An 18321-nucleotide genomic window follows, 5' to 3' on the forward strand; every position below is an offset into this window, starting at 1 on the left:
CTTGGCTCCTCCTCTTCAGCAAGTGCCCCAAAAGAAAGCCCATTTTTATGGGGGCACTCGTATGAGCTTGCTGCTGAGCTGCCCTGTCTGCATCTCACAGACAGGGTGGCTTGGCCCCACCCCGTGCTCCCTCGCCCCAGAGTTTGATTGACAATAGCCCCTGCTGCTATCAATCTGCCCAGTGAAGAGGCACAGGACTGGGAGAGCTTCTGTTCTCGTGCACAGCGCTGGATCAAGTTTGAGCTCAGGTAAGCGGTAAGGTAAGGTATGCTGGGGGGGGGCAATCCTATGTCACAGACGTTTTTTTTTTTTTACCTAATGTATACAATGTATTAAGGTAAATAAAAAAACTTCTGGCTTTACAACCACTTTAAAGTAACAGGAAGCAGCATGGTGACCTCATCAGGGTAATTTTGCTCCTTCATTGTCCAGTCACAGGCTAGGGCATGTTCTATTCAGGCTGCATTGCTCATCTGATTGTAATCTGCAAAGAGGTCAGAGTCAGATGACCTGGCTGTGAGTCTGGCAGGAGTACCTGTATCACAAGATCGGATAAAAAGAACTTACAAATCTCTTGGCAGCTAAAACAGTTAAAACACATGCAGTTCAACTTTGTTTAGGCTGCTTGCTCTAAATACTGTATTTTATTCTCAATAAAAAATTCCTATGAAAACATTCAGTTTCTGCCTTTGACATCAAGCTGCCCTATATTTCTTTGGTGGGAAATCCTTCCATGCATCAATTCTTAAGAAATAATAATAATAGCCTGTGGCCTAACCGCTGCCCAACAATTCTGATTAAATACTGCTCACTTCATAAAAAATCTATAGTATCATTAAATAACGAGTATTCATAACCTGGAATATTGGACTTCCTTTAACTGCACTGATTATAGACGTGGTTGACATTGAACATAGTCATGACCCTGTGTTACCTGTAATGACAACCTGCAGCAAGTTTGTAACTCTTGTGGACTTTTCACCTCTGTTTATGTCATCTGGTGGGTGTGACCCAACATTATAAGTCCAACAGCAACGTGAACACTCATTTAGACTCATTGTAATGAAGGTCGGTCATTGCGTGGATGACAGAAGAGACGCAAGGAACAAAAGGTGCGTTGTAGCTTCTCCAGGTATATAAACAGGAAAACAGGAGGTAAGCCAGATCAGCAAACTGAAGCAGAAATTATGTGATGTCTCTTCTCATGAAATGTCCTCATTCTTTCAGCAAAAGCACATTATTGTATACTACACTTGAAATTGAGAACATTAGGCAAAGTCCAAAGTTTATTATAAATTAGCCAAGTGAAGAGGAACTTACCTGAGCATGCATATTGTATTGGGGTGCACAGACAGTAATAAAACCTGACAGGTGTTCTAATCCCTTTCTACTCTGTCCAAAACTAAAAATAAAGTTTTTCCTTTAGTTATATTTTAAGCTTAGGAAGATTTTACCTCCTTCGTGACCAGGCTATTTTTTGCTATTGTACACTGTGCTACTTTAACTGGTAATTGCACGGTCATGCAATGCTGTACCCAAACAAACTTTATGACATTTATTTTTCACACAAATAGAGATTTTTGGGTGATATTTGATCACCATTGGGTTTTTTTTTTTTTTTTAATTGTGATATATACACAAACAAGGCAGACGATTTTGAAAAAAAAAACAAAAAAAAAAACTATATTTTAAAATTTTTGCCATAAAACATCCAATGAAAAAAAACGAATTTCTTCATAAATTTTGACAAAATGTATTCTGCTACACCTTTTTGATAAAAAAAAAATCCCAATAAGTGTTTATTGACTGGTTTACATTAAAGTTATAGCGCCTCTACAAACTATGGTGTGTGTGTGTGTCTATATATATATATATATATATATATATATATATACACGTGGGTGTGTGTATGTATGTACGTTTTTTCGGCGTAGGGCTTCCCCTTTAAGTCCATACCAGGGGATGGGGCCAGCGACATTGACTTCCTACCTTACTACCTGGAGTCACGCTCAAAATGAACAGACTTTTCTCCGTGCGGGAAAAGTCCATTCATTTCAAAAGTAGGGCGGACTAGCACACACACGGCCATATTGTCCGCCGGACTGCGAGTCTGGTGGACAATTTTTGAGTCAAAACTACTTTATAAGTTCTCCGGACTTTTGGGTAAAAAAAGTCCGCCGGAGCCCACACACGGGCGGATTGTCCTGAGGACTCGAGTTTGATCGTGTGTACGCAGTATTACACATTTTTTCACCAATAAATAGGATTGATCTTCCTCCCCCAGATTAGAAAAAATAGTTATGGGTGTAAACTGTAATGCCAATTGGTGTACTATAATAGTGTTGATGTGCTTGCTCAATTACCATGACTCCTTACAGAACTATGTTATTATGTACTTCATCTATAAAATGTTTAAGGAGTATTCATGTACACAATATACTATTAAAATGACTGATAACCCCAAAACAAACATTGCCATACATAAATTGTCAGATAACTAAAGATCCATAAATGAAGCATTCCAGATTTTAACATGATGATCTTTTTCATTTGTGATTGGAATTGCCTTAGAACTGAGTACAAGGTGTTATTCCCAGCAGTATCAGACTGATATAGAGTGACTTACAGTCTTACAGTCTTCAGGATGTTTTGGGGTTCATTCACACCAACTTTACTCTCTGAAGAACGATTAAGTTTAGATTGTGCATTTGACTGATGGTGAGGAGTGGTTGTATCTCCTCCTCACTGCCTGCTTTAACCCCTTGAACCTAAAACTGGCACTTCACAACTGTGGACATTGCACATGGTTGTGGGACACTTGCAGAGTAGTCCCATTCACTTGAATGGGCACCACACCCACCGAAAGCAACGGGATATAATTTCTGCTGCAGCTGTGGCATATATACAACCCTTGTCACTGCCTCTGCAGCTAAACGTGGTAGCGATTGGGGGCCGTAAAAGCGTAGCTCAATTGCAGGGTTTTACTGCCCCCCCACCACTACTGTGAACAGGGGTGGACTGACAACTCATGGGGCCCCCGGGCAATAGGAGATTGTGGGGCCTCCAGGCAATCAGAGATTATGGGGCAACACAGTATACACACACAGTATACAATCACACAGTATACACATACATGTACACACAGTATACACAGACATGTTTCTATTGTCTGAGAAGGTACTGGAGAGTTGGGGCAGCTATAATTTCAGGATTTTTAGACCAAAAGGATGTCGGTAAGGGACATTTCAGAGACAGATGTAAAAAAAAAACACAGATTTCTACATACTGTCCCTGGTTTTACTGAGGCTGGCAACCCTGATGGGGCCCCCTAGTGGCCCGGGGCCCTCGGGCAGTGCCAGAGTAGCCTAATGAGTCCTTTCTCCAGCTAAGCTTTCTATAATTCTTCGGTTGTGATGTACCAATCATGCAAAACGTAAATATGTAAACAGAAATTCTCCATTCACACCTATTTATTTGTATCCCCTTCTCCTTCAGGAGCTGTGATCTAGTTTTTTGTGCTACTATGTTTGATCAGGGAACTTGTTAGGCATTGAGAGCTCAGGCCATATTACCTGCTTGGGCTTGCATACCACAAGATATCATAAGGGATTGATTTTAGTTATAGTGGTTCCCTTTATTACAGAGGAGACACAAGGAGGATGTAATAGGATGATTGTCAACTTAGCTGTCCAACAGATTCAATATTACCACTTGAACTTTGGAAGATTTACCCCCCTTCATGATCAGACAATTTTTTGTAATACGGCACTTTATTACTTTAACTGACAATTGCGCGGTCATGCAACGCTATGCCAAATAACCCCCCCCCACACACACACACACACACAAATAGAGCTTTCTTTTGGTGATATTTGATCACCAATGAATTTGTTTATTTTTTTGCACTATAAACAAAAAAAGACCAATATTTTTTTTTAAAGTTTAGGCCAATATGTATTCTGCTACATATTTTTGGTAAAAAAAATCCCAATAAGCGTATATTAATTGGTTTGTGCAAAAGTTATAAAGTCTACAAAATATGGTATATATATATATATATATATATATATATATATATATATATATATATATATAATTGATTTTTTTTTCATACTAGTAATAGCAGCGATCGGCAACTTATTGTATAGTGGGACTGCAATATTACAGCAGACAGTCGGACACTAACTGACACTTTTAAACTAGTGACACTAATACAGTGATCAGTGCTAAAAATATGCACTGTCACTGTGCTTATGATACTGGCTGGAAAGGGGTTAAACCTCTAGGGCAATCAAAGGGTTAAATGTGTGCCCAGCCTGTGTTTTGTTTGTACTGTGTGTGGTGCTTTTACTATAGGAAGTGAAGGAGATTCTTTCCTTAAGTATGCTCCATTGCGTGACATTGGTGAAACCAGTCAGGGACCAGCACTGCTGGAGCTGAGGGACTCTCCTAGCTGCCGATGGAAGAACTCCTCCAGTGGGGGGTAAGCGAAGGGAAAGGAAAGACAGATTCTGGTGGTAGGGGACTCAATTCTTAGAAGGACAGAGAGGCCAATCTGTAACAAAAACCTGAAGCGCTAAACAGTATATTGTCAACTGGGCGCTCGGGTTTGGCACATAATGAATCTGGTGGACAGATTACTGGGAGGGGCTGGGGAAGACCCAGCTGTCATGGTGCATGTTGGCACCAATGACAAGATCAGAGGCAGATGGCGTGTCCTAAAGAATGATTTTAGGGACTTGGGAGCTAAATTGAGGAAAAGGACCTCCAAGGTAGTATTCTCAGGAATACAGGCAGAGGGAGATTAGGGAAGTAAACAAGTGGCTGAAGAGCTGGTGTAGTAAGGAGGGGTTTGGGTTCCTGGAGGACTGGGCTGACTTCTCAGTCGATAACCAGTGCTATAGAAGGGACGGACTGCACCTAAATGAGGAGGGTGCAGCTCAGCTGGAAATGAAGATGGCCAAAAAGTTAGAGGGGTTTTTAAACTAGTCGATGGAGGGGAGGGACCAGAGGTAGAGATAGTCAGAGCAGAACATATTCCAGAGGGTAGTATTGGGGGCATTAGTGGTAGGTTGACCAAAGCACATAAACCCAAGGTAAGTATAGTAGCAAGTCCTAGTTGCAATCTCAGAACACCCAATAAGAGGATAATATGCGACCTACATGACATGTTCACAAATGCCAGGAGCCTGGCAAACAAGATGGGTGAACTAGAGATACTGTTGTACAAGGAAGATTTTGATTTTGTGGGAATTTCAGAGACCTGGTTTAACAGATCTCATGATTGGCTGGCAAACATTCAAGGGTATACCCTTTAAAGCAAGGATAGAGAGGGTAAAAAAGGGGGACGGGTATGCCTATATATCAGGAATAATGTACAAGTGAATGTGAGAGATGACATCACTAAGGGAGCTAGGGAGGAGGAATCCTTATGGGTAAAGCTCCAAAGGGTTGAAGCTAAGGGGAAAATAATAATGGGAGTATGCTATAGAGGCCCCTTAACCTGAGGGAGGAAGGGGAGACAGATCTCCTATCACAATTTGGATTAGCAGCAAGGATGGCAAGTGTTATCATAATGGGGGATTTTAACTATCCTGACATAGACTGGGCGGAGGGCGCATTCATCTAAGGCCGCGTACACACGGGCGGACTGTCTGACGGACTTGGTCCGCTGAAACGTGTTTCAGCGGACAGTCCGCTCGTGTGTGGGCTTCAGCGGACTTTTTCAGCGGACAGTCTGGCGTACTAAGTCTTTCGGAATTTCCGTAATATTGTCCGTCCAACTTTGGTTTCAGCGGACAGTCCGCTCGCGTGTAGGCAAGTTGGACGGACTAAGTATAGCGCATGCTCAGAAAGGATTTACACGGCCGAAGGTTGCATTGCAGTGTATTGGACGTTGTATTTCTAGTCCCGTCGTACGTGCTGTACACGTCATCGCGCAAGCTTTCAGCGGACTGTCTGTTCATCGTGTGTGGTCAAGTCCGTTCATTCAAAAGTAGGACGGACTGTCTGTCGGATTGTCTGACGGACTTAGTTGGCCAGACAGTCCGCCCGTGTGTACGCGGCCTTAGGCTCGCCAGCTCCTAAATGTCTTGCAGGACAATTTTATAGGTCAGATGGTAGACGCACCAACTAGAAATAAAGCGTTACTGGATCTACTGATTACCAACAATACACACCTGTTAATGGATGTGGAAATACGGGCAAATTTAGGTAACAGCGATCACAGGTCAATTGGTTTCAGTATAAATCACACAAATAGGAAACATAAGGGGAATACAAAGACTGAATTTCATAAGAGCTAACTTCCCTAAACTACGAACCTTTCTAGAAAGCATAAATTGGGATAAAATCTTAGGAACAAAGAACAAGGCTGGATGGACTGGATGTTCAGGAACGTCCTTCAGAAGGAGGGGGATCACGCGCGCGTGTGCCCGCCCAGCAGCGTGATTCCGATGCACTTGTGTCACCCGGACACGGCGCATCTCGGAGCGGCAGGAGGGCTCTGTGATTGTCCCTCCTGATCACATGGCGGCCGTGTGTGATGTAAACAAACAGCTGGTTGCTAGGCAATCGGCTCTCCTCTCTTCACGCGGAAGTCGCTGCTGAGGAGAGGAGAGCAGATCGCTGCAGCTGGCTGGTGATCAGTGAATATGAGCTGTTTTTTACAGCTTTTTACTCACTGAGCACCAGTCGAGTGTAAAACACACATGTCCCCACACATGTCCCCAAATAATAAAAACACATGTCTCCCACATATGTCCCACTAAAATTACATGTCCCAATGATTATCTGCACACATATGTCCGTGATCACCTGCACACATCTGTACATGATCATTTGAGCACATATGTCTGTGATCACACAAACCAATTATTATACACTTAACGGATTTTTTTTTACCAAAAACATGTAGCAGAATACATTTTGGGTTAAATGTATGACAAAATTCAATTTTATTGGATTCCTTTTAAAATAGAAAGAAGAAAATCTTTTTTTTTTTCCAAATTTCTACTCTTTTTTTGCTTATATATATATATATATATATATATATATATATATATATATATATACATATATAAAAAGGAAAACGGAGTCGTGCATGGATACCACCAAAATAAAGCTCTATTTGTGCAAACAAAATGATAAAAATGATAAAAAATTTAATTTGGGTACAGGGTAGCATGACCGCATGATTGTCATTGAAAGTGCGAGAGAGATGAAAGCTGAAAATTGGGCTGGGAAGGAAGGGGGCGAAAGTGCCCTGTATTGTAGTGGTTAAATAAGGGCATTAGCCAATGCATCCCATTGGGTAATAAATTTAAAAGAGCAAACAAAAGTCCTGGATGGCTTAACTCCAATATAAAAATGCATACTAAAAAAGCAAAGTTGAAGGCCTTCAAAAAATACAAGGTTGAGGGATCATCATCAGCATTCAGACTTTATAAAGAATGCAACAAGAAATGTAAGGGTGCAATAAGGACGGCTAAGACAGAAAATGAAAGACACATAGTGGAGGAGAGCAAAAAAAACCCCCAAGAAATTATTTAAGTATGTAAACAGTAAACAAGGGAGGACAGACCATATTGTCCCCATAATTATGAGGAAGGACATCGGGTTACAAAGGATGGTTACAAAGGATGGGGAGCTGGCGAAGGTATTGAATTTATTTTTCTCCGCAGTCTTCACTAGGGAATCGGGGGGCTTTGGTAACCAAAACTACAGTGTTTATCCTCATGACACGTCACAGGAAGCACCTCCATGGTTAACAGAGGACAGAATTAAAATTAGACTTGGGAAACTTACCATTAATAAATCACCGGGACCAGATGGCTTGCATTCGAGGGTGCTTAGGGAACTTGGTCAAGTAATTGCCAGACCATTGTTCCTAATTTTTACTGACAGTCTACTGATTGGCATGGTACCAGTTGATTGGACAAAAGCCAATGTAGCACCAATATTTAAAAAGGGCCCAAAATACATCCCTGAGAACTACAGACCAGTTAGCCTAACATTAATAGTACGTAAACTCTTGGAGGGGATGATAAGGGACTATATACTAGATTTTAGTAGACATGTGCATTCGTTTTCGTCCGAATGCATTTTCGTCGCAGAATCCGAAAAAATAAAGATCCGACATAAATAAATGCTTTATTTTCGTTATCGTTGTTACAACATTTCGATATAGAATAGGAGATTCAACGTGACTCTTACAATAACAATCTGTGTCTATTGAACCTGTGGTCAAATGTGCCTAACCTTACCTCTATTAGTCCAGGATTATATAGAGAAAAGATTAGAAAGAGAGAAAATATTCGACATAGAGAGAAAAGATTCGACAGAGAGAAAAGATTCTGGAATTGGGTGGGGGAAGTAAAATAAAAATAATGATAATGATGAATGTTATTGGCTGATTGTAACCAAAGAGGAGGAGCAGTAAAATAGCTAGAACTAAGTACACACGTACAGCCAACTTACTTTCACTTACGATTGCTAGCAGAGAGAGACACACACACTGAATCATTTCAGAAGACAGTCAATCTTAACTGGTCTGTTTGAATTGTCACTTGTCAGAGAACCCAAATTATTATTAAGCATAAGCACAGCATCAGAATAATAGTGAAGCAAGCTACAGTTCAACTTAGCTTTTTCCTAATAATCTGCTGCTATTGTGTTAGTGTGAGAACCTTATAGTGATACTAGTGTTGCTGCTAGTGTTGTTGTCATAGCCTCAGAGGCTGCCTGTGTTGTGGGGGGGATTTATTATTATAGAATCTTGTTATAGAATCTTGTTACCTGTCTGATCAGTGATCGCTATCACCAGTCCACCAGTTTCTGTTTGAACGAGTATATAATATATATACAGAAACACTTGTAGATGGCCCAGGAACGTCCTCCAATGCCTCCATGTCACTCTCACAATGGGTTGCCGCCTCTTATATTACTCTGCAATACTCTGCAATACCCTGCAATACTCTGCATTACCCTGCAATACCCTGCAATACTCTGCAATACCCTGCAATACTCTGCAATACCCTGCAATACTCTGCAATACCCTGCAACACCCTGCAACACTCTGCAATACCCTGCAATGCTCTGCAACACCCGCCAATACCCTGCAACACTCTGAAATGCTTTGCAACACTCTGCAATGCTCTGCAACACCCTCCAATATCCTGCAATGCTCTGCAACGCAATATTCTGCAACGCCATACTCTGAGATACCCAGCCATACTCTGAGATACCCAGCCATACCCAGCCATAGTCGGTGATACCCTGCAATACCCAGCCATAGACACCCCCCCCTCCCGCCGCCCTCCGGTGCTTCTACCGACTCGCCAATACGATCAAATCCAGAATCTTTTTTTTTTTTTCAGGCTTCCCAGCTTAGAGGTGTTATTGACCCCATATGTCATGCCATATTCCTATTACAAGGGATGTTTACATTCCTTGTAATAGGAATAAAAGTGATCCAAAAATTTATTTTTGGGGAAAAAAATGTCAAACTAAAATAAATAAAGTAAAATGAACAATACATTTTTTTTTTTTAAAGCGCCCCTGTCTCCATGTGCTCGCATGCAGAAGCGAACGCATACGTAAGTCCCGCCCACATATGAAAACGGTGTTCAAACCACACATGTGAGGTATTGCTGCGAACGTTAGAGCGAGAGCAATAATTCTAGCCCTAGACCTCCTCTGTAACTCAAAACATATAACCAGTAAAAAAAAAATTAAATCGTCGCCTATGGGGATTTTTAAGTAGCGACGTTTGGCGTCATTCCAGGAGCCTGTGCAATTTTGAAGAGTGACATGTTAGGTATCAATTTACTTGATGTAACTTCATCTTTCACATTATGCAAAAATTGGGCTAACTTTACTGTGTTTTTTTTTTAAGCACAAAACAGTTTTTTTTCCCAAAAAAAAGCATTCGAAAAATTGCTGCGCAAATACCGTGCGAGATAAAAAGTTGCAACGACCACCATTGTATTCTCCAGGGTGCATGCTAAAAAAACATATATAATGTTTTGGGATTCTATGTAATTTTCTAGCAAATAAATGATGATTTTTACATGTAGGAGAGAAATGTCAGAATTGTCCTGGGTGCTCCAGAATGCCTGATGGCGCTCCCTGCATGTTGGGCCTCTGTATGTGGCCACACTGTGTAAAAGTCTCACACATGTGGTATCGCCGTACTCTGGAGTAATAGCAGAATGTGTTTTGGGGTGTAATTTGTGGTATGCATATGCTGTATGAGAAATAAACTGATAATATGACAATTTTGTGAAAAAAAAAGTAAAAAAATCTTGATTTTGCAAAGAATTGTGGGAAAAAATGACAACTTCAAAAAACTCATCATGCCTCTTACTAAATACCTTGGAATGTCTTCTTTCCAAAAAGGGGTCATTTGGGGGGTATTTGTACTTTTCTGGCATGTTAAGGGTCTCAAGAATTCAAATAGGCCGTCAGTACTTCAGGTGTGATCAATTTTCAGATATTGGCACCATAGCTTGTGGACTCTATAACTTTCACAAAGACCAAATAATATCCACCAATTTGTACTTATTTTTACCAAAGATATGTAGTAGTATAAATTTTGGCCAAAATTTATGAAGAAAAAATTACTAATCTGCTAAATTTTATAACAGAAACAAAGAAAAATTCATTTTTTTACAGAATTTTCTGTATTTTTTCTTTTATAGCACAAAAAATAAAAAACCCAGCAGTGATTAAATACCACCAAAAGAAAGCTCCATTTGTGTGAAAAAAAGGACTAAAATTTCATATAGGTCCAGTGTTGCATGACTGAGTAATTGTCATTCAAAATGTGAGAGCACCGAAAGCTGAAAATTGGTCTGGTTATTAAGGGTGTTTAAGTGCCCAGTGGTCAAGTGGTTAATCAGAGAAGCAGCCGAGAGGCCCATGGTAACTCTGGAGGAGCTACAGAGATCCACAGCTCAGGTTGGAGAATCTGTCCACAGGACAACTATTAGTTGTGCACTCCACAAATCTGGCCTTTATAGGAGAGTGGCAAGAAGAAAGCCATTAGTAAAAGAAAGTTATAAGAAGTCCTGTTTTCAGTTTGCGAGAAGCTATATGGGGGACACAACAAATATGTAAGAAGGTCAGATGAGACCAAAATTGAACTTTTTGGCATAAAAGCAAAACACTATGTGTGGTGGAAATCTAACACTCCTCATCACCCTGAACACACCATCCCCATTGTGAAACATGGTGGTGGCAGAATGTTGTGGGGATGTTTTTCTTTAACAGGGACAGGAAAGCTGGTCAGGGTTGATGGGAAGAGTCTACAAAAGACTTGAGACTGGGGCAGAGGTTCACCTTCCAGCAGGACACCAACCCAAAACATACAGCCAGAGCTACAATGTAATGGTTTAGATCAAAGCATATTCATGTGTTAGAATGGCCCAATCAAAGTCCAGACCTAAATTCGATTGAGAATCTGTAGCAAGACTTGAAAACTGATGTTCACAGACACTCTCCATCCAATCTGACAGAGCTTGAGCTATTTTGCAAATAAGAATGAGCAGAAATGTCACTCTCTAGATGTGCAAATCTAATAGAGACATCCCCAAAAACACTTGCAACTGTAATTGCAGTGAAAGGTGGTTCAACAAAGTATTGACTTAGGGGGGCTGAATACAAATGCACCCCACACTTTTCACATATTTATTTGTAAAAAAATGTTGGAAACCATTTATCATTTTCTTTCCACATTACAATTATGTGTCACTTTGTGTTGGTCTATCACATTAAATCCCAGTAAAAGACCTTTACATTTTTAGTTGTAACATGACAAAATGTGGAAAATTTCAAGGGGTGTGAATACTTTTTCAAAGCACTGTATGCAGACCTTTGTCCTGTGTGTCGATTGGGGGGTGCCAGTGGACATCCATTGGTCAGCATATGTGGCTTCTGCTATGACTGCATCTTGAGGCGATTCAGTTTGCGTTGTGCGCTATACAAATATCTCATTCATTCATTTATGACTAATCATAGCAGAAGTGGCGCACCCCCCTAGGAAGGTGCAGAATCACGTATATATACACTTGTTATCGTACAGAACAGCCGCCCTGTAGCAGTGAATTTGCTAAGTTTGCTAAGTGGTTAATTAACAGAATAGAAGTTCACCCTAATATTCTCCCTGGTCTTCTTTTCCAGTGATGGTGGGAATGGAGATCACGGTAAGCAAGGCCTGATTTACAGTGAGGTGCATGAGACAATACAATAACAAATCTTGACAATGAAAATTAACCACACAGTAAAAAGAAAATACATAATTAGAAGTTAACTTAGTAAAACAAATAAAAAAAAGTATGTGTCAAAAACTTTAAAGTGTTTGTAATCCCTAACATACCCAGTGAAGTTACTGGCCTCAGGTGATACATAGAGATGAAACAAATCATCCTACATAAGTTGTGCCTGCTGTGCTGAATTTATAAGTTTGTCAGAGAGTTCAGAAAAAAAAACTTAAGTTACACTCTGCAAAGCTCAGTGAGGAGAGCTCTGAGAGCTGATTGGTGGAAAGAGACACACCCTCTCCACACAGCACACAGGAACAGAGCTGAGGCTTTCAATCAGCTGGAGGTCCCTCCCCTGTCACCTTTTTTCTCTTGGTGTCAGGAAAACTTGTCAGAAGTAATTCATGCTGATTACAGAGGAATGAAGCAGCAGGCAGAAATGACACTTTGTGCTCTCAATTGAGACAAGCACATGCTATAGGAATATGCTTTGTTCATACTTCATGACTAAGGTTTAAAACTCCTTTAAAAAGTCAAGTTTGGCCCACCCTATCTTGTTTGCCAATTCACTGGTAATTTCGGCCACACAAGGCAAAAGAGGATCGGTAGGAAGGCCCCAAAGGCAGCCAAAGGTATCATATGCATATAGTCTGAATTTCTCAGGTTTATCACAGAATATTTTAAAGCAGATTCAGGACATTAAGAGAAACTCTGACAGGTATTAAAGTGGTTGTAAACCCTTACAAACCACTTTGACCTACAGGTAAGCCTAGATTAAGGCTTACCTGTAGGTCCAAGCAATATCTCCTAAACCTATATGGTTTAGGAGATATTTGCCCGAAAACGGGCACCGCTGTCTACGGCGCATGCGCGCAGGCACACTGAACGCGGCAGTTCCAAGAATGGAGCTGCCGCATTTGTCGACTCCCGTGCGCATGCGCGGGAGTGACGTCATCGCGGCTTCGCCGAATGACAGCGGCGCAGCTGCGAGACGCCACCAGCAAGATGGATGCGGCGGACTACAGGGGACAGCGGCGACTTCGCTGGCTCCTGTGTGAGGTAAGTGACACATAATGGGCTACTATGCGATGCATAGTAGTCCATTATGCTTTACCTTTGCAGGGAAAAAAAGAGGAAGTAAACTTATCAGGGTTTACTTCCTCTTTAATGGTTAATTGTATTGTGTTGAGGAAATGTTTCTCTGTTGAAAGGAATTATTTTATGTTTTTGTTCTGACACCCGTTATCTGGACAGGAAGTAAAAGGAAAGCTTCCTCATGGGGATACACTCCTATACATTTAGTCTATTAGAGTTTTTTATGCTGTATCCCCATAGGAAGGATTTCTGTTAATTTCCTGTTTTGTCTGATAACCATCAAAAAAACTGTTTGGGGGCTTTTTTCTTCTTTCCTTTTCTGTCTGAGCAAGAATAAATCACTCAAATAGGCAGACAACAAACAAAAAAAAGATGATGGTGGTTTTAAAACTTCCTCACCCTGTTCAAAGTTAAAAAAAAAAAACACTTTTGTTTGTATTTTGTATTTGCTTTGATTAAATAGGAGCAGGGAAGACACATGACAGGACATTATTGCATGGAGTTCTGCACTATAATAGAGGCGCTCCATTGTGTCCTTGTCTATGCTCGCTACAGTGCATCAGAGAATTCGATTTATCGTTATTATGCTTGCATATGTGGTTGCAGTAAAGTGAATAACCTGGTGTACACTATCACTCTGAGAATTAGAGATCAGGGTTGGAAATTTTATGTTGAAGTATAAAAAAGATGTATATTCTGTTCAGTTTTATAAGAGGATTTAGACTTGTGCACAACGGAAAAATTAGTTCGTAAAATACATAATTTCGTTCTGTTATATTCGTTATGTTACGTTAATAAGTTTTCGGATAATTGGTTATTATTCGTAGAGTGTCTAATTCATTCGTTCCTATTCGTTGAAATTCGCTATTGATGTATGTATAGACATTCGTGATAATGATTCGTAGTTTGGAAAGTCATTTGTTTATTGAATCTTTTAACACACACAATGACAACGTCTCTTCTCCTCGGCTCAAATACAATACAACACCCTTCTAACGCAGTTCTCAGGAATGCACTTTGCCAGTAATCCAACCTCCGGCACAAAATTAATCAGCTGATTGGACTATAAGATTTACTTTAAGCTGACCTTTTGTTTCATTAGATCTTTAAAGAATTACCGAATCATGTCAAATTCATTCAAATTCATTCGTTATATTTCTTTCGTATTCGTTGTTATTCGTTATATTTTTATTCGGACATTCGGATGCATCCGAATGTCCGAAAAAAGCAAAATTCGGCCGAATTTAGATTTGTTACAAAACTAATTGCACAAGCCTAAGAGGATTATCTTTATTGAACAATACAGGACACAGGAATAGACCATTGCTAATATGCTGTTCCTTACAGGTGATTTCTGTCTGTTTATGTTGACGGGTGCATGCCTGTGACGCTATAGGATCTACGCAAGGGAGTTTTATTCTATGCTTTACTTATTTAAAGATGTACTGTTATTTGACTCCATACCCATGAACATTGTGGCCCCTTGGCTATATATTTACTGTGGATTATACTAAGATCGTATAATTCTGAGCTTTTCCTACAGAAGCAGACACTCGTTTGTGTGCCATTCTTAGCTACCTCTGCGTGGGACTTGTGTGAATGATTGATGGCCCACTCTGCACTTCTGTGTCCTTGTGACATCTTTCATGTATGTCTGCAGTGTTATATATGCCCTTAGTCCAGCAGCACTACTATATGATGACTTTTGATGTGTGATCCCTTCCTGACTATTTTCTCTGACGAAGGGATGTTTGTGTCCTGAAACGCGTCAGTCAGTCTCGACTCTGGGAATTCATCTTCAAGTTTCATCCAATTTTTAACTGATTTGGTACTTACTAAATTTGTATATATGTATATTTACTTTAATAAAATATATTGTATTTTTTGTAACTTTTGTACTCTGTTACTGTTAAAGTCCCAGTTTCTTGGGGGGTACCTCCTTTTTGAACCTACAGGTGATCAGACATTGGCAAAAGCTTTGCACATAATCCTGCTCATTCCTTGAGGATTCATTTTTTGCTAGTGTCCTCAGGTGTTGTATGTCTTAACCCTTTGTATAAGTTTTTTTTCTACAATTTTTTGACCAGATTTTCCTACCTCCTTTGACTAACAATTTTATCAAGGTCGACTGCTTACTGCCTTAATGGTTCATTCTCAATTTCTGGATCTGAGACCCCCCCCCCCCCCCCAAGCACATCTTGGTAACTGTCCCAGTCACGGGACAGGCTTATAATGTTTTGCTTCAGCACTGGATCTTGCATTTGGCGTTAACCTTGGCACATGGTGCAACAAGTGTCATTTGGCTTCCACAAGGTGCCCCCTGACATGGGCATTCTTTGTTAATTTGCATTCAAATTTCTAATGCCAGAGATTTTCTTCCCTTCCACAGAGAGCACTTTGAGGTGAATTTCATTCCCATCTGCTTAACATTGTAAACCCTGTCCATTCCTTGAGGGACCATTTTTTAGCCAGATTTAGTTAACCCAAACAGATAGTCAGACAAGCCAGTAAATCAGGAAACTGAAGAATCAGCGTAGTGGAACAGCAAGCGGGATCAGGAACCAGAAGGGACATCAGCCAAGCAAGTCCTCAACAGGTACACAGGAGAGAGTCTCTGGATGTGTTTTTTTTTTTGTGGTTGAACTAGATGGACTTGTGTCTTTTTTCAACCTGACTAACTATGTAACTATGTAGGGCGAAGGCAGACAGGGACTGAACTGAACAACTTAAGTAACCAGCAGGACTGACAAACTTGATATCATCATCAGATGAGTCACTGTGGAAAAGATTGGAGCTGGCAATTAACCGACAGCTGAGCGGCCTGCTCTGAGAAGGAAGGGCTGAGCCCATCCCTGACATGGGCATTTTCACTTTATCAATACAGTGGGTGTTAGTTTCAGTTTTCTACTCAGGAACTGATTTCAAGGCTTACCAACTCCTGTATCGAAACTCCTGTCCTTGAAGGTTTAAATACCCTATTATACAAGATGCAATGTTATGATGTATTTTGGTAGACAGGCTTCCACAAGGTGCCCCCTGACTAGGGATGAGCTTCGAGTTCGAGTCAAACTCATGTTCGACTCGAACATTGCCTGTTCGCCTGTTCGGCGAACAGTGAACAATTTGGGGTGTTTGCAGTAAAATTCGAAAAGCCGCGGAACACCCTGTACAAGTCTATGGGAGAAATCTAAAGTGCTAAGTTTAAAGGCTAATATGCAAGTTATCGTCCTAAAAAGTGTTTGGGGACCTGGGTCCTGCTCCAGGGGACATGTATCAATGCAAAAAAAAGTTTTAAAAACTGAAGTTTTTTCGGGAGTAGTGATTTTAATAATGATTGTGAAACAATAAAAGTGTAATATTCTTTTAAATTTCGTACCTGGGGGGTGTCTATAGTATGCCTGTAAAGGGGCGCATGTTTCCCGTGCTTAGAACTGTCCCTGCACAAAGTGTCATTTCTGCAGGAAAAAAAGTAATTTAAAATCACTCTATGAATTGTCGGCTCCCGTAATACAGAGAACAGTCATTAAAAGTCATTGATAAAAAAAAAAAAGCATGGGGTTCCCCCAAATTCAATTACCAGGCCCTTCAGGTCTGGTATGGATATTAAGTGGAACCTGGCGTCAAATAAAAAAAAAAAGGCATGGAGTTTCCCCTAAAAATCCATACCAGACTCTTTATCCGAGCACGCATCCTGGCAGGCCGCAGGAAAAGAGGGGGGACGAGAGAGCGCCCCCCCCTCCTGAACCATACCAGGCCACATGCCCTCAACATTGGGAGGATGCTTTGGGGTTCACAGACCCCTTAAAGCACCTTGTCCCCATGTTGATGAGGACAAGGGCCTCATCCCCACAACCCTGGCCGGTGGTTGTGGGGGTCTGCGGGCGGGGGGGCTTATCAGAATCTGGAAGCCCCCTTTAACAAGCAGACCCCCAGATCCCAGCCCCCCCCTGTTTGAAATGGTAAGGGGGTACAAAAGTACCCCTACCATTTCACAAAGAAAGTGTAAAAGAGTGTTAAAAAAGACAAACACACTTTTGAAAAAGTGCTTTATTAAAAATAAAAAAATAAAAAAAAAGATTCCAGTGGTGGTAATCCACTCTTGCTATCCAGCGACGGATGATCATCTCTCCGGGGTCCAGCGATGGCTGATCTGATCCAGCGACGGGTGATCTCTCCGTCCAGCGCAGCGCAGTCCATCCATCCTCTGTCTCCACTGGCTGAGACACTGCGGGGATCCCGGCAGCCTGACATTTCTTATATGAGGAGGGCGGGGCCACCCGTCACCTGACCCCGCCCCCTCTGACACAAGTGGGGAAGCCTGGCTTCCCCAATGACGTGTGGGTGACCCCGGTTTCCGTTACATCAGAGAGGGGCGGGGTCACCCACAGTTTTGTATGCATTGTTTCATTTCTGAGCATGCGTAGCCTTGCTCTTACAATTTTATTCGGACAAAAACCGTACTAATTATACAAAAATCGGACACTGTGTTCACATCCGACAAAAAATGTATAGTCTGCACATCCAGCTTTTGTCGTACGAAAAATCGGAAGGCGCCCTACTGTTGAAGGCACCCTACTAACGATCCAAAAATCAGTCATTAGGCAAAATTTGAATTCCTATTTTCGTATCGTGTGTGCGGGCCTTTAGCCTAAGGAAACATTTTTAATAGCAGTAAAAGCTTTACCTGTAATGGTGGGAGGAGCCTAACATAAAATAGCCAATCTTCCTCTTTCACCTATTACATCCAGATAGCTGTTACAAAAGCTTTTCTTTCTCTTTTTCTAATTTCTTTCACCTTCAGGCTGTCAGTATTAGTTTTCTCACCTTCAGTTAGTTTTGTCTCCTTTTTTAATTTTTTTCTTTGAAGCTTTGAGTCAATTTCCTGGCTCATAGGTGCCATTGCGTCAGTTTGCTCTAGTGCGCATGTGCCAATGTCATCGGCACATGCAGGGGACGGGGGATATCT

The 18321-nt window shown here is 41.1% G+C and overlaps 1 protein-coding gene across 5 annotated transcripts in view; it reads left to right on the forward strand.

Moving 5' to 3' along the window:
* The first annotated feature begins 1015 nt into the window (after nucleotides 1–1015).
* Nucleotides 1016–18321, forward strand: part of LOC143934133 (modulator of macroautophagy TMEM150B-like) — a 65385-nt gene continuing 48079 nt past the window's right edge. Inside the window, exons 1-2 of one of the 5 annotated variants that reach the window (XM_077457479.1) lie at nucleotides 1054–1155; nucleotides 12181–12224. The gene's annotated coding sequence lies outside the window, so the exon portion shown is untranslated. Of the gene's footprint in view, nucleotides 1156–12180; nucleotides 12225–18321 lie in introns of all 5 variants that reach the window. The other 4 variants (XM_077457483.1, XM_077457478.1, XM_077457481.1 and 1 more) reach the window with 4 other exon arrangements.

This window comes from Lithobates pipiens, unplaced genomic scaffold, assembly GCF_037356315.1.
Source record: "Lithobates pipiens isolate NorthernLeopardFrog02 unplaced genomic scaffold, aLitPip1_a1.2 Scaffold_27, whole genome shotgun sequence".
In the NCBI taxonomy this organism is placed as follows: domain Eukaryota; kingdom Metazoa; phylum Chordata; class Amphibia; order Anura; family Ranidae; genus Lithobates; species Lithobates pipiens.